The 6,279-nt window shown below is 39.2% G+C and overlaps 1 protein-coding gene across 1 annotated transcript in view; it reads right to left on the bottom strand.

Annotated features, from left to right (window-relative positions):
- Nucleotides 1–6,279, bottom strand: part of UBAC2 (UBA domain containing 2) — a 175,446-nt gene that overhangs the window by 88,518 nt on the left and 80,649 nt on the right. The window lies entirely within an intron of this gene.

Below are 6,279 nucleotides of genomic sequence, written 5' to 3'. Positions count from 1 at the left end.
ACAGGGAGAATATAATTAGCAATAGATAGATCTGATAGATAGATCTGATAGATTAGCAATGTTACAAATGATGATGACTGAGGCAATGAAAGCGTCGAGCTTTCTCTCAAACAGCCAGCATAGTCTTTCAGGGCCATTGCTTATGAACATGACAACGACTATATATGGAGGTACCCCACTGGGAGGAGGGTCTACTTGTGAAATTCTTCTTGGGAATAAAAAATACGTGTATACGCTTGGTTTTCTTTAGATCTCTAGGGGATCATTTTCTCTTTTTCCCTTCAAGTTGGTAGCACCTTGTATCTACAGTATTTCAATAGTCTGGGTTCTCAGAAAGCTTTCCGGGGGACGTGGGAGGATGATGAGCCGTGAGGGATATAGCTGTTACTTGCCTAAATAAGATAGGGAGTAAAATGCAAAATTATAAACTTACGAGTCCTCAGGATTCTTTACAACATTATATACTTGCTCAAATGAGTACCTTAATACTCATTTAGTATGAGTAGCTTATATTTGCAAGTAGTCAACCTGCCAGCTCAAATTTGTTTTACTCCCAAAATTACCCCAATACAGAATTTCTGTTGGCAATGATACTAATTTTGGTAATGGGAGACAATGAAATAAAATGATATATCATGAGTCATATTTTGAATTTTTCCTGGACTTTATGCCCTGGATTTATTTTTTTTTAAATTCCTATCTTACTCATTTTCAACTTTCACTCTGTAAGAAAATTAATCATAATGATTGATTCAACATCATTTACCAGTTTTTGTAACACCTTACAGAGACAGGTGAGACCACATAGATGAAAGTCAGAATCTAGTGCCCTTCCTTCACTCTATCTATAAACTTTCCCAGGTAAAGGAGAAGAAAGGGCAAAACACTAAATTTTATGCAAGGCGGCACTTGGGCAGTCATCTGAGTTGGATCTCTAAAGAGAAACCATTGTGAAGGCCACTAAAGGAAAACCAGAAACAAAGCTTCCTTAATCTCAGAGCCTCTTTATGGTGGCCTAGTTCTATGACTACCTTGGAGCTTGGACTCTTTGTGGGATGTGTGAGCCAACATGCTGCCTCATAGCAGATGAGAGTATTCTCTGTGTGCATGGGGTCAACTCTCAGGATCCTTCAAACAAGAAAGTAAATACTTATAGCGTTTAATAAAAGGATAACATTCTTTCATCTATTCAGTTTTCTGCTTCTTCTACTATATCACAAATTCATAGAAATGATTTTATCTAGTCATCAGTAGCCATACTGCCAAAAAGGTAAACTCTAAACCCATGTCTAATATTTTTTTAAAAACTCTCTACTCCAGTCAAACTCAGCAAATCATTCTCCTTCAAAAGGCCTTTGCTGTGCATTTCATTAACTATTCAGTGATAGTACAGAGTAGTAAATGTCAGGTGTCAGAAATGTCAGCAGGTATATCTGAAGATCTCAATAATTCACAAAATAGTCTATATTATATAGTGTCCTCCTTTTCACAAAACAGGATGCGCAGACAGTATCACCTGCAGTTTATAAAGAAACCTAAGTCCATAAAAGGCACCTGGTAAATTAACAGCATCATCAGGAACGTAACCCTAACTCGGTATCCTAGCCATAAAGAAGACAGAACTGAATCATGTGGATCCTGAAAAAGTGTTGGAAAGCTTAACTGCTTTATTATATGCTGGCAGGCCTTATAATCCTTAACTAGGACAAATAACCCAACAATAGGTCAGTTATAAACTCAGCCAGGCTGTAAGCACCATGAGAATGAGGACCTCATCTGTTAATATACACAACACCTGGCACAGAGCCTGGCACATAGAAGGTTCGCAAATATCTGTTTAATTGAACAGCACATGTTTTGTACTATTACTAACAAAATTCTAAAACCCTATTGAAATATCTGTAAAGTTTTTAAATTCTCAATGAAATAAAAAATACCCTAAATGCTTCACTACATATACTAGAGCACACAAGTAACTGAAGACAGGTACACGATGTAGAGTGTATGTTCTTGAAGACCCTGTGATTTAAATGAGACATATTGGAGAAGAGAACTAATTTGCTAACAAGCCCATTTAACAGATACAGAAATAATTCTGTATTTCAAGAGGCAAGTGCAGTGGCTCCTGCTAATGACTACAAGGTGGCATGCAATTTTAAAAGGGGAAGCACTGATTTTAAATTAGCCCTTAAAATGGTCTGTTTTGGTGACTTTACAACCCATTGTAACTTGTTATTCTCTACAGAGCTAAAAATATTGGTTCACTAAGTATTTGGGTGAAGAACAAGAAAATGAAAAGCATGGAGATTAGAAGTGACCCAGTGGCAAGGCTCATTGTTTTTAACTCAAGGAGGACTACACAAGTAGACTGCTCCCTGTAGACTACTGCCAATGGAAAATTTATATAAAACCCAGAAAAACTGCTTAAAAGACAGCCCCCCAAAGTCTACTCAATTAAAGCCTTAATGAGCTAAAAATGAACATTATTGATCATTTACTACATGCCACTTTCCAAGCACTGCACAGGCATTATATCCGCCAATCCTCATTACCTTAAGAGAGGGTATGATTGTCATATTATTGTCCCCATTTTGCTGATGAGGAAACTAGAGCACCAAGCCCACATGGCAGGCTAGAGCTGAGACTGAAACCCAAACCATTCAGATGTCACCACTTGAAACTTGCTCAGTAACGGGCAGCTCCATTCTTCCCTTTCCCATGGCCGCCTATACCTTGGACAACTCCCCAAAACACATCTGAACTTCAGCTCATCGTCTTTCTCTGTTCAGCATACCCCAATTTCTCACTAACTACTTGCATTCCTTGTCACCCACACCTACCCATCCTCTCCTCATCCATGGCATTTGGATGGTGAACAAATCTGTGCTTGGGTTTTTTCCTTTTGCACACTCTCTTGCCCACCTTTTCTTTGCCCAATATCATCATCCTAGTCTAGACATTGGCCATTGCACACCTAAATTACTACAACCTCTTTCTCTATGAGGTCCTCAATTAGAGTCAGAAACTTAAGCCTTCCTTTAGGATGCTGTACCAGAAGTCAGCAGATTAAAGTTATAACAACAATAATAAATACTTGCTAACAATTACATAGCATAGTGGTCTATGCACTTTGTATGTGTAAACTCATTCAAACCTCACAATAATCCTGTAAGCCTTGTTCTATTTACTGTCCTCATCTTACAGATGACAAAACTATGCTCCAGAGAGGTTGAGTAACTTGCCCAAAGTCACACAGCTAGTCAGTGGGGGAGCTAGACTGTCCATGTGCACGCTGGCTCCAGTACCTGCACTCTTTATCACTATATTTTCTCTCTTAAACAAGTAAAATTATATGTTCTAGGTCCTCTGAAAGCCTTGAAAGTGACATTGCTCACCAAATAGCTTCATGTTCCCCTGTGGGGGACATGTGACTACTTCTGGCCAATGGGTTTGGAGGCCAAAGTGGCATACGTCACTTCCAGGTCGAAGCATTAGAGAGCAGTAAGGAATGTTATATCCAGCTCCTCTTCTGCCACAATGATTGGCAATGTTCTAGACCTACGGTCCCCAACACCCGGGGAAAACAGGGCTGCACATCACCACCTGAGCTCTGCCTCCCCCCGCCCACCCCCATCTGTGGAAAAATTGTCTTCTGTGAAACTGGTCCACAGTGCCAAAAAGGTTGAGGACTGCTGCTCTAGACAGTGGCACCTTTGCCAACCTGAGTCCCTAAATGAGTAAGTCAAACTCCCACCCCCATGCCCCACACACCTGTGTTGGCCAAGTGCTACAAGCAAGAAACACGTTTACATATTAAGTCTCCCACTGTAATTTCAGGCTTAATTTGTAGCTGTAACACAAGCTAGGCTATTCTGATTAACACAGTGTTTAACCTACTTGGAATACACAGAATGTAAGAAAAGAAAAACGCATACACTATCCAGTTCTCTTGGCAAACAAACATAATCTTCCTTAATCCCACTTTCATGGTGTCATTTCATGCTCAAGGACTGAGAATAGTTCCTGGTGATCTACCACATCAAGTCCAAGTTCCTCTCCCACACTTTCAGGTCCCTCCAGCCCAATTTCCCTCCATTGCCCAATATGCACTGGTCAAGTTTGTCTGGTTGGTTTTATCTCTGTCCCACAGATAAAACAAGTATTTGGTTCTCATGGGCTGGATTATTTCGCTTCCTCTGCTATTGTTCACATTTACATCCAATCATATTTCCTCCTATTCTTCTTTGACTACTAAAAGCCACCACCTTCCTTTCCTAAAACTTATTTGGCTGTTACAGTCTATGCCACATGGTTTTAACTTAGGTGTATCTTACCTAACAAAGGAAGAAAAAAAACACACTGGCCTGGAGACCTGTGGCCTGGCTCTGCTCAGACGGCTAAGGAGCTCTATGTCACTTTGCCCACCCTTTGAGTCTTTCTAGACTAGACTTCAGTTTTCTTGTCCGTGAAATGAGTGTTAGATAACACATAAGTAAGCTCTTTGCCAGCCATCATACTGCCTAGGGTCTATTATTTCATTGCATTATTTTCATATCCCTCAAGTGAAGCACAAACTCCACTTGGGCAGTGATATTGACTTTTACTTCTTTCTATTCTCAGGTAGCTCTGAGAACAGCACCTTGAGCGACAATGCTCCAACAAATGTATGTTGACTACAAGCCATCAAATATTAGCCAAGGACATTATATGATTTGTATTATTAAAGTCTGCTGAGAGGTTGATATTATTGCATGTCATAACTTGTTAGACAGCAACAGATAACTAATACATGCTTGGTATTAAAATATTAATCATGGAAAATATATTAAATTGGAAACCAGAATGACACTTAGCCAGGATTTTTTTTTCCCCGAAAAGACAGTTTTCTGCGAGTATAAGAGGAGCACCACTAGATTTTCCACTTCCTTCTACATACAAAAAAGCAGTGTATGACTACTTATACTTCATTATCTCTGAAGATGCATATTAGAAAATTTCTGCAACACTGTAGTTGTTAGAAACTGCTTAAGAGGACAACATACATGGGAAATACAATATATGACTTAAGTTTTTGTTTCAATAGTTTATCTTCCTCAAAAATTTAATGCACTCCTTCTCATAGTTGATGCTTTTCAGATGTCTTGTTTACTTAACTAAACTGCAAGCCACTCATGGGCAGGAGCACGTTACTTTCTGTCCCACGCGGGACCTACTGTAACTGATCCAAAACAAGAGCTCAAATTCCTTTTTGATTGGCTTTTATCAGTTTTCTCAGACAGTGAGAACATTTATTTCTGGTTTCTGTGTCTTTAAAGAATCACTTTTCCCAGGCAGGTTTTGAGAAGGAAAAAAGTGTGTCAGAATGAAACTACAGAGGCTATAAAAGGTATGAGACCTAACCTTAAAAAAGTAACATTTTGATGCATTCTTATCACGTGAGTTCCACAATTTTCCCCTCAATCCTATAGTGAAATGTCTGCTTGTTTTTTTTTTTTGCTGCATAGTGAAAACATATAGGGTTATTGCCTATATTAAGGTGTAAAGGGATAAATGCAAACTATTTTATGTTTTAGCCTATCATATATTTCAAAAGAGTAATGAAAATATTTGTGAGGGTCATTTCATATATTATTGCTTATTTTTTCCCCATTGAAAGGTGAGGGCAAGGAAAAGTTCATGAAGTTGAATGTCACTGGTCTTGTTGAAGGAATAGCATAAGAGGAAGACATCGTCGAAACAAACCAACAGATCTGACACCCACATGACAAAAAAATCAAAGCAGTCCTGGTTTTTAGTCCCAACAATCTCTTACAGGCTCTGCCTGAAACCTGGAACCTACCTGTGCTACACCCATGTACTCAGGTCTCAGGAGAGACCCCAAGAGGGACTGGCAAGTCTGAGGTAGGCCATGGCCATGCAGAGTTTAGGAACCAAATAGTAAAATGAAAAATGGGGGAAAAAGTGTCCTGTTAGGGATCCAGTTGTCAAATTATTTGAAGTTTGTGTGTCTGACAAAATGATTTTAAGGTGATAGGTACATGGTAGTCATTATATACTATTCTCTTGGCGTTGGTGTATATTTGAAATTTTCTGTAATAAATTTTCTCAATGGTCAGTACAGTCCCTAGCACACTCCCATACTCTTTGTTATATCAGGAGGTAGAAACAGAAATTCAGGGACAGATTCAGAAAGAACTGAGAGACAGGGCTACAAGTCTCCATCTCTAATCAGTTAACTGCAGTAACCCAAATCATAGAAGGGACACACAGTGGCCACAT

Source organism: Eulemur rufifrons, chromosome 4, assembly GCF_041146395.1.
Source record: "Eulemur rufifrons isolate Redbay chromosome 4, OSU_ERuf_1, whole genome shotgun sequence".
Classification (NCBI taxonomy): Eukaryota; Metazoa; Chordata; class Mammalia; order Primates; family Lemuridae; genus Eulemur; species Eulemur rufifrons.
Note: the sequence above shows the minus strand (reverse complement) of the source record. Positions and strands in the feature narration are given on the sequence as shown.